Here is an 11,736-nt window from a genome sequence, read left to right on the forward strand (position 1 = left end):
TCACCCTTCCACCATTGCTAGCCTCTCTAATACCGCGCACCTTTCGCCGGTATCACACCCACCATATACCTTCCTCAAAACAGCCACCATACCTACCTATTATGGCATTTCCATAACCATTCCGAGATATATTCCCATGCAACTTTCCACCGTTCCGTTATTATGACACGCTTCATCATTGTCATATTGCTTTGCATGATCATGTAGTTGACATCGTATTTGTGGCAAAGCCACCATTCATAATTCTTTCATACATGTCACTCTTGATTCATTGCGTATCCCGGTACTCCGCCGGAGGCATTCACATACAGTCATATTTTGTTCTAAGTATTGAGTTGTAATTCTTGAGTTGTAAGTAAATAAAGTGTGATGATCATCATTATTAGAGCATTGTCCCAAGTGAGGAAAGGATGATGGAGACTATGATTCCCCCACAAGTCGGGATGAGATCCCGGACGAAAAAAAAGAAAAAGAGGCCATAAAAAGAGAAAAGGCCCAAATAAAAAATGAGAGAAAAAGAGAGAAGGGACAATGTTACTATCCTTTTACCACACTTGTGCTTAAAAGTAGCACCAAGATCTTCATGATAGAGAGCCTCCTATGTTGTCACCTTCATATACTAGTGGGAATTTCACATTATAGAACTTGGCTTGTATATTCCAGTGATGGGCTTCCTCAAAATGCCCTAGGTCTTCATGAGCAAGCAAGTTGGATGCACACCCACTTAGTTTCTTTTGTTGAGCTTTCATACACTTATAGCTCTAGTGCATCCATTGCATGGCAATCCCTACTCACTCACATTGATATCTATTAATGGGCATCTCCGTAGCCCGTTGATACGCCTAGTTGATGTGAGACTATCTTCTCCTTTTTTTGTCTTCTCCACAACCACCATTCTATTCCACCTATAGTGTTATATCCATGGCTCACGCTCATATATTGCGTGAAGATTGAAAAAGTTTGAGAACATCAAAAGTATGAAACAATTGCTTGGCTTGTCATCGGCGTTGTGCATGATTTAAATATTTTGTGTGGTAAAGATAGAGCATAGCCAGACTATATGATTTTGTAGGGATAACTTTCTTTGGCCATGTCATTTTGAGAAGACATGATTGCTTAGTTAGTATGCTTGAAGTATTACTATTTTTATGTCAATATTAAATTTTTATCTTGAATCTTTCGGATCTGAATATTCATGCCACAATAAAGAGATTTACATTGAGAATATGCTAGAAAGCATTCCACATCAAAAATTCTGTTTTTATCATTTACCTACTTGAGGACGAGCAGGAATTAAACTTGGGGATGCTGATACATCTCCAACGTATCTATAATTTTTTATAGTTCCATGCTATTATATATTCTGTTTTGGATGTTAATGGGCCTTATTTTACACGTTTATATTATTTTTGGGACTAACCTATTAACCCAAGGCCCAGTGCAAATTGTTGTTTTTTGCCTATTTTAGTGTTTCACACAGAAGGAATATCAAACAGAATCCAAACAGAATGAAACCTTCGGGAGAGTTATTTTTGGAACAAACGTGATCCAGGGGACTTGGAGTGGACGTCAAGAAACAATCGAGGAGGCTAGGAGGGAGGGGCGTGCCTACCCCCTGGGTGCGCCCTCCAACCCTGTCGGCCTCTCGTTGCTCCATCGACCAACTTCTTCCTCCTATATATATTCATATACCCCGAAAACATCCAGGAGCACCATGAAACCCTATTTCCACCGCTGCAACCTTCTGTACCCAAGAAATCCCATCTTCGGGCCTTTTCCGGAGATCCGCCGGAGGGGGCATCGATCACGGAGGGCCTCTACATCAACTCCATGGCCTCTCCGGTGATGTGTGAGTAGTTTACTTCAGACCTTCGGGTCCATAGCTAGTAGCTAGATGGCTTCTTCTCTCTCTTTGGATCTCAATACAATGTTCTCCTCGATCTTCTTGGAGATCTATTCGATGTAACTCTTTTTCGGTGTGTTTGTCGAGATCCGATGAATTGTGGGTTTATGATCAAGTCTATCTATGAACAATATTTGAATCTTCTCTGAATTATTTTATGCATGATTGGTTATCTTTGCAAGTCTCTATGAATTATCAGTGACAGAAAGGGAAACGACATGTATTGTATTGTATTGTATTGTATTGTTGCTTTGGGTTCAATCTTGCGGTGCTCGATCCCAGTGACAGAAAGGGAAACGACATGTATTGTATTGTTGCCATCGAGGATAAAAAGATGGGTTTTATATCATATTGCTTGAGTTTATCCCTCTACATCATGTCAGCTTACCTAATGCGTTGCTCTGTTCTTATGAACTTAATACTCTAGATGCATGCTGGATAATGGTCGATGTGTGGAGTAATAGTAGTAGACGCAGGCAGGAGTCGGTCTACTTGTCAGGGACGTGATGCCTATATTCATGATCATGCCTAGATATTCTCATAACTATGCTAAATTCTATCAATTGCTCGACAGTAATTCGTTCACCCACCGTAATACTTATGCTATCTTGAGAGAAGCCACTAGTGAAACCTATGGCCCCCGGTTCTATTCTCCATCATATAAGTTTCCAATCTATTTTACTTTGCAATTATTACTTTCAATCTATATCATAAAAATACCAAAAATATTTATCTTATCATTATCATATCTATCAGATCTCACTCTCGTAAGTGATCATGAAGGGATTGACAACCCCTTTATCGCGTTGGTTGCGAGGTTCTTATTTGTTTGTGTAGGTACGAGGGACTTGCGTGTAGTCTCCTACTGGATTGATACCTTGGTTCTCAAAAACTGAGGGAAATACTTATGCTACTTTGCTGCATCACCCTTTCCTCTTCAAAGGAAAACCAACGCAGTACTCAAGAGGTAGCAAGAAGAATTTCTGGCACCGTTGTTGGGGAGTCTATGCACAAGTCAAGACATACCAAGTACCCATCACAAACTCTTATCCCTCGCATTACATTATTTTCCATTTGCCTCTCGTTTTCCTCTCCCTCACTTCACCCTTGCCTTTTTATTCGCCTCTTTCCCGTTTGTTTTCTTGTACCATGGCCGATTCAAAAAGGGCTAAGGGTTCTCTCCCTGGTTTTACCTTGGATAGTCCCTCTATCCTCTCTAAGCTCATAAATAATGATGCTATGGAGAGACCTGCTAGGGTTATCAATGAGAGTTTGAATAATTTCGATGAAGATGATCCCAGAATTTTTCGTTATTTACTTGATGAATATTTGAAAGACGCTTGGGATAGGCTATTAAGGATCCGAGCTAGCTATGTGCCCCAATATCAAATTGAGGTTTACCTGAAAAGCTTTTATATTGGTTTACCCTCTTCATTCAAGCAAGTTCTAGATCCTATCGTTGAAGAAGGTTTTCTTGAGGGGGATCCCATTGATACTTATGAAAGGATGAAAACTATATTTGGGCACCCCATGAGTGAGAAGGTTGAATCTACCTCTCTTTTGTGCTTTTACCAAAATGAAATTATCAAAGAAATGAGGGCTAGCTTAGATGCCAATTTCCGTAACGTACCTAATCTTTCTTCCACTATCAATGGCCACGTGCTATCTCAAAATAGAAAGATAAATGCCATAGAAAAGAAATTTTCTCTTTTCTTTCCTAATACCAAAAATGTTAGAGTTCAAGAAATTTGTTCGTACTTAAAAATGTGTCCATGTTATTTTGAAAGTATCAAAATTAGAAAACAACGAGAAAACTAGTTAGCTACAGTAAACTGGATGACAATAGTAAACCGTCTCGAAAAAATGGCTCCGATAGCTACTTTTGACGGAGTGCTACAGTAGCCCCTTCGGTACAGTTCCCGCTCCGCCATTTGCGGCTTCACTGGGCCAGCCCAGTCGGAGGGATCTCCTGTGTGTCGTGAGTTTATTTGTGTCAGGACCCCGATCCTAAGACACATCGATCTAGCATGTAACACATCATATCGCTTTGCGGCCTCACGCATGGTATTCCCATGGGTGCCACCTTACCTGGCTCGGGACCGTTTGCGCTTTTTGGCTCACGTATATGATAGTGTCGCTAGCATCCATATGATAGAGAACCCGGGCCGACATGACTAGTCATGAACTCAAAGTGGCACTAACTTTAGGGACATGCATACATGACCCAGCAACGAAAGTGTCGCTCATCAGCGAGTGAATTCGGGCTGTAGTAACTGGGCTAGCAGGACTCCGGGATTCCGGGCTGTAGCAGGCTAACAGGACTCTGAAAGACACCGCGTGACATTTCACTGAAGGGACAGACACATGATCAAAGAAGGATACATGCCGACTAGTCTAAGTGTTCCGGAGCAGTATGTAACGCCCCGAGACCGATGTGCCAGGTGTCCTTCGCTTATTCACTATCATTGCCTTGTCTTTGCTTGCGTGTCATGCATTGCATATCATGTCATCATGCGCATTTAATTTGCATACATGTTAGTCTCATGCATCCGAGCATTTTCCTCGTTGACCGTTTTGCAATCCGGCGCTCCTATGTCACCCGGTGTCCCCTTTTACCTCTTCTCGTGTGCGGGTGTTAAACGTTTTTGGATTGGACCGATACTTGTCATGCGGCCTTGGTTTACTACCGGTAGACCGCCTGTCAAGTTTCATGCCATTTGGACTTCGTTTGATACTCCAACGGTTAACCGAGGGACCGAAAAGGCCTCGTGTGTGTTGCAGCCCAACACCCTTCCAAAGTGGCCCAAAACCCACCTAAACCCCCTCCATCATCTCGGTTGTTTGATCACGATCGCGTGGCCAAAAACCGCACCTCATTTGGAGCTTCCTAGCTCCCTCTGCCTCTATAAATAGGGCACCCTCGAAATTTTCGGGCAAACCCTAGATCCCTCCCTCTCCTCGCACGCCGGACACAAACCTCGCCGAAGGACACGTCCGACTTACCTCCGCCGCCACCACGTGTCCGCCTCCCGTTGGCCGCCGCTCGTGCCCACTTCGTCGGCCCGGGAGCCCACAGCCGGCCCCCGAAGCCCATCGCGCCAACACCGCCGCCCAGATCCCGCGCCTCCTCACCGCAGAGCTCCGCCGCCCTTCGCCCGTCTGGTCGCCGGCGTAGCAGCTTGCTGGACCACCGCGCCTCGCCTTCCCATCATCTCCGCACCTCGCCGGAGGCCGTCACGTTCCTCATCACCAACGCAAGCGCCACCCGCCGCCTCCACGACACCCCGTGCCTCCTGCCTACTCCGGTTGCCGCCCGCAGTCCGCGGCCACGCCGGAATGCCCCTCGCCGGAGTCCAGTGACACTGCCGTCGCTATGGATCGGGAGGAGTCGATCCAGCCGACCCTCCATTCACCTCGTTGACTTCGCCTTCATGGGCCCCGCGGCCCAGCTCCGTCCCCGCCGGCCCGTTCCCTCCGGCCCCTACCTCCTCCTCATATGGGCCGAGCCCATGGGTGAGCAAACCCTCGATCTTCGCCCGATGCAAGTTTTAACTATTCTACGCTCACCTATTTTTCTGCTAAGTCCCGAGGATTTCAGTATTTTATGCATTTTTCATCGCATCGTAACTCTACACCCGTGGCTCCGATTCATGCGTGTAGCATATCAAAATGTTTGTCTCGACGAGTACATCATTTCATCTCATTGCATCATTTTTATTTGAGCTCATTTTGATGCCCGAAATGCTGTTGGAAGAGGGCTATGTGATGAAATTGTCAGATCTGTTTCAGCAAATAGATATTTGTCATTTTTGCCATGATTAATGTGTGCATGATATGCTCCTGAGCTCTACATGAGTTTTGTTATATGCCATGCCATCTTTACATAGATGCTTACCATGTATTTTTGTGATATGTGTGGTGACTAGCACAAGCTTGCAGAGTAGTGTAATCGGTAATGCTGATTTCAGGGACTTAGAATTTCACCAAGTCTTTGTCCTGATTTTGTCGTTATGCCATATGTTCATGTTGTTTCCTAGTGATCCGTGCCTCTTTTAAGGATGATAAGTAAGGATGATTTGTTAACATTGTGGTGCTCTATCCATCCATGTCTTTGTTTGCATTTATGGAGCATCCTATCTTGAGTCAATCGAGCTCTACTTTTGCTATATCGTGAATCCTGGCAGATTGTTGACTTGTTAGCGATTTTGCAGAGGATGTTGCTATTGATCCGTGCATGCTATGTTGTTGTTCTTGCCATGTCTAGCTTCTATGCCATGTATTCTTGATGGGTGTATGCTTAGTTTGTCATGCCATGCTCTATAGTGAGTGCATCGAGCTTGTAAACATGCCTACTCGTTAACTATTTTGCATGCTCCAGTTTTTTCACTAAGTCTGAGATCTGTTTATGTTTTTGTCATGTTCACATGCTTCCAATTGTATTTTCTGATCCCTTTTGGCTCAAGGTCACTAAGGGACTTTTGTTAAGTGCTTTGAGTAGCTTCATTCCATGCCTTGCTTTGCCATGTTAAGTTCCTGTAGCATGTAGTTTTCATGCTCTGAAGTGTGCTTCCTGATGAAAAATTCCAGACTTGTGTTAATTTCACTAAGTCTGAAACCTATTATCATTTGCACTTTTGTCATGCTTGTTTGAACCTGTTAATGGATGATTTAGCCGTAGCTCAGTGTTCATCTTTTGTCAAGCATCATGAGTGGATCCCTGCCATGTATTTTGTTGTCATGTGTGAGTGCTGTAGCATATTTATCTTGTTGCATTTAGATGGTTACTTGCTGTTTATCGCAGACCGGTGCCATATTTGTTTTGCTTGCCATTTCCAAACCGTGCATCCAATTCCGGTGATATTTATATCGATTTCAACCGAAATCACCTCACCTTTCTAGTGGCACTCTTGGATTTCCATGTTGAGTCCAGGTTCAATCATCCCTTTGCAAATCATGCATATGCACCGCATACCGCATCCCGCATATCATACCATGTTCACGTGTGGTTTGTTTACTATGTTGTGTGCCTCTTTCCGGTGTTTGCTTCTTTGGGTTGGTTCCGATAACGTCGCATTTGTGAGGACCTGTTCAACTATGTCCGTTTGTCTTCTTCATGGACTCGTTCTTCTTCCTTGCGGGATTTCAGGCAAGATGACCATACCCTCGAAATCACTTCTATCTTTGCTTGCTAGTTGCTCGCTCTTTTGCTATGCCTATGCTGCGATACCTACCACTTGCTTATCATGCCTCCCATATTGTTGAGCCAAGCCTCTAACCCACCTTGTCCTAGCAAACCGTTGTTTGGCTATGTTACCGCTTTGCTTAGCCCCTTTTATAGCGTTGTTAGTTGCAGGTGAAGATTGGAGCTTGTTCCATGTTTGGAACATGGATATTTGTTGGGATATCACATTATCTCTTATTTAATTAATGCATCTATATACTTGGTAAAGGGTGGAAGGCTCGGCCTTATGCCTGGTGTTTTGTTCCACTCTTGCCGCCCTAGTTTCCGTCATATCGGTGTTATGTTCCCAGATTTTGTGTTTCTTACGCGGTTGGGTTATAATGGGAACCCCTTGACAGTTCGCCTTGAATAAAACTCCTCCAGCAAGGCCCAACATTGGTTTTACCATTTGCCACCTAGCCTTTTTCTTTCCCTTGAGTCGGCCGGCTCATGGGTCATCTTATTATAACCCCCCCCCCGGGCCAGTGCTTCTCTAAGTGTTGGTCCAAACTGAGCGATGTCCGAGGCTACCAGGGGCAACTCTGGGATGGCTTACCCGACGTCTGCTCATCCGGTGTGCCCTAAGAACGAGATATGTGCAGCTCCTATCGGGATTTGTCGGCACATCTGGGTGGCTTTGCTGGTCTTGTTTTACCATTGTCGAAATGTCTTGTAACCGGGATTCGGAGCCTGATCGGGTCTGCCCGCTAGAAGGAATATCCTTCGTTGACCGTGAGAGCTTGTGATGGGCTAAGTTGGGACACCCCTGCAGGGTTTTGAACTTTCGAAAGCCGTGCCCGCGGTTATGGGCAGATGGGAATTTGTTAATGTCCGGTTGTAGAAAACCTGAAGTTGACCTTAATTAAAATGCACCAACCGCGTGTGGTACCGTGATGGTCTCTTCTCGGCGGAGTCCGGGAAGTGAACACGGTGTTGGAGTTATGCTTGATGTAGGTTGTTCTCGGATCACTTCTTGATCATAGTTTACCGACCGTGCCTTGCCTTCTCTTCTCGCTCTCATTTGCGTATGTTAGCCACCATATATGCTAGTCGCTTGCTGCTGCTCCACCTCATACCTTTTACTTTACCCATAAGCTTAAATAGTCTTGATCACGATGGTGTGAGATTGCTGAGTCCCCGTGACTCACAGATACTTCCAAAACCAGCTTGCAGGTGCCGTTGAACCGTGCGGATGACGCAACCAAGCTCAAGGAGGAGCTTGATGAAGATCTTGTCCTTTGTGTTGTTTCATTCTAGTTGATCAGTAGAGGAGCCCAGTTGGGGTCGATCGGGGATCTGTGTAGCATTTGGGGTAGTCTTCTTTTATTTTGGTTCCATAGTCGGACCTTGATTGTATCTGGATGATGTAATGCTTTATTCATGTAATTGTGTGAAGTGGCGATTGTAAGCCAACTATGTATCTCTTTCGCTTATGTATTACATGGGTTGTGTGAAGATTACCTCACTTGCGACATTGCTTTCAATGCGGTTATGCCTCTAAGTCGTGCTTCGACACGTGGGAGATATAGCCGCACCGAGGGCGTTACACAGTAGCAACTGGGTTAACAGGACTTCGGTAAACCGGGCTATAGCAGACTACCATGGCTCAATGGAAACACTAGACTACATTTCCCCATAAGAGAGGCTACCAAGGATAGACAACTAGGTTGTCGGATCCCACACATACCAAGCATTTCAAATCATACACACAATATGCTCGATATGTGCAAATACAACATGGCATCACAACAAAACTCTACAACTCAAAGTATTTATTCATTAGGCTTCGAGGAGTCAAGTATTACAAACATGGGTCTCATGACCCCACATACGGAGCATACAAGCAACAAGCACATGCAAAAACTTAACTTATCTGAGTGCACCCAACTACAAATGAAAAAGGCTGAGAAGCCTGACTATCTACAAGATCCTGTCGAGGGCACAAGATCGTAGCTTAGGTAACATGCTAAACGTCGAAGTCCACGCGGAACTACTAGTGAGACTGAAGTCTCTCTTCAAAAACATAAATTAAGCAAACGTGAGTACAAATGTACCCAGCAAGACTTACATCAGAACTAACTACATATGCATCAGTATCAACAAAGGGATGGTGGGGTTTAACTGCAGCAAGCCAACTTTGACTCAGTGGCTATCTTAAACTACGACTGCGGATAACTCTTTTGAGGTGGCGCACACAAGTCCACATATTCCCATTCAATACACCACTATGGATCCGCTCCTGTCTCCCTACGAGAATGTCATCCATAGAACCCACGCTTATCTTGCGCATTTTAGGGTATCCACTTTCACTTGTCTATGAACTATACAGGCAACCCAGAGGTCCTTTACCGCGAACACGGCTATTCGAATAGATCATTTATAACCCTGCAGAGGTGTACTTCTTCACACACGCTCTCGCCACTTACCACCATGTACACATCGTGTATCTCGGCAATCTTCAAGCGGAAGCCTGGCGAGGGAGTCGGCCACGACCTGACTAACCACACAAGTCTCTAGTCCAGGTTTATCGCCTATTCGGGTTCCATCCGCGAGGAGATCCGGCCGGGGTTTCACTCACAGCCCCAAACGATGTGTGCAGGGTTCCCGAGACACCAAACGGGCGCCCGGTACACCGTGCCACGGTGTATCTACCGCATCATAGCCCACCCCTAGGGTCAGCGCTACGCACGGCCTCCAACACATATCCTACAAACACCAGAAACAAGTTGCAACTCCTGGATAGAGATTGAGGCGGTTAATAAGTCGAGAGGGTCCATTGGTTTCGGGCCCAACGCGTGGTAGTAGCTGTTCATGGATCACAAACACAGAACTCAGTTCCTAATGACGGTTTCAATGAGACAACCCACCATGTACTCCTACATGGCCTCTCATCGGTACCTTTACCAAATCGTGTTCACACACTTAGCTCTCAACAGTAGGACATGTTCACAACTTTCCAATTCATCCCTAATGAATCAGACCTGACACAACTCTAAGCAGTCGCAGGCATAACAAACAAGCATGAATGAGTAGGCACATCAGGGCTCAAACAACTCCTACTCCTACTAGTGGGTTTCATCTATTTACTGTGGCAATGACAGGTCATGCAGAGGAAAGGGGTTCAACTACCGCAGCATGTAATAGTTGAATTGTTGTTGTCCTAATGTAGTAAAAAGAGAGGAGAAGCGAGAGAGTGGGATTGTATCGGAATGAACAAGGGGCTTTTGCTTGCCTGGCACTTCTGAAGATAGTATAGTTCTTCATCGGTGTCATCGATCACATTGTCGGTAGGTCGTCTACTGAGAGGGGACAAACACCGGCAACAGAGAAGGAAACACAATCAATGCAATGCACACTATGATGCATGATCATGACATGGTGAGTGTGTTGGGCTAATGCAGCTACAACCAGATGGGTTTGAGTTATTTTGAACCAAAGGTTCAACTCCAAACTTAAACTATGAATTCAAATAGTGAATTATCATGCTTTGATCTAAACAGCAAGGTTAAGTTGCTTTATCATGCATGAAACCGATACAGATGGATAGATTGGATTTTTCTGATCATTTTTCATATATAACTCTTTGCATTTGGAGCTACAGATTAATTTCTATTATTTTTAGGAGTTTTAGGCATTTTTTGGAATTTCCTGAATTATTAAAAACCAGAAAATGATTAACTGCGTCAGCACTACGTCACTGTGACGTCAGCAGGGTCAACAGGGTCGCCCAGAGTCAAACCTGACGTGTGGGGTCCACACATCAGTGGCACAGTTAGTTAACTGGGTTAATTAGCATTAAGCTAACCCTAACTAAAGTGTTAGCAGGGCTGGGCCCACACATCAGTGGCACGGTAGGTTAATTTAGTTAAATTATAAACTTAACCAAAATTAGCAGGGGCCAGGGCCCACTTGTCAGCGACCCAGGGGGTCATTTGGTTAGTGCCTAACCGGTGTTTAGCCGGAGTTAAGGCCGCCGGCGAGGCCAGTCGCGGTAGAGGTCGTTGGAATTCCTCCTCCGGCGACCATTTGGACGGAGGAGGCCACGAGCGAGGAGCTAGGGCTCGTCCACGTTGTTAGGAGCAAACGAGAGGGGCGGGGGTGGCCTAAGCTCACCGGAAACGAGCTCGCGGCGGCGCGGTTACTATGGTGGCGATGGCGTCGGGCGCTACAGAGCGCGGGCGAGTTCAGGGGCTCTACAGCCTCCTGGCGTCACCACGAGCATGACCCAGTACGCGGGCGCCACTAACGTGAGCTAAAACGACGGTAGTGCCATGCTCGCCGGTGATGAGCTCATGGGCACTTGCGTCCAATGGCTACGATGCGGAAACACGCACGAGGATAGCTCATGGGGAGGTCAATGAGTAGCTCAGCGTGCTCGAGGACGCTCGGAGGTCGGCGAATCGAGCGACGTCATTCGTCGAAGTAGACGAGGAAGATGGCGACGGTGACGACGCTGCAGGGCATCCGCGGGCGCGTCCCTCGGCTTGGAGCTTCACGACATCAAGGCGGAGCTAGAGGTCATAGCCACTGGGCAAGGGGACAGCGGTGGGTGCAGTGCTTTGCGGCGGCGCACTTCGACAGTGCTCGGGCTACCCTGGAGAGAGAGAGAGAG

Source organism: Triticum dicoccoides, chromosome 4A (genome assembly GCF_002162155.2).
Source record: "Triticum dicoccoides isolate Atlit2015 ecotype Zavitan chromosome 4A, WEW_v2.0, whole genome shotgun sequence".
In the NCBI taxonomy this organism is placed as follows: Eukaryota; Viridiplantae; Streptophyta; class Magnoliopsida; order Poales; family Poaceae; genus Triticum; species Triticum dicoccoides.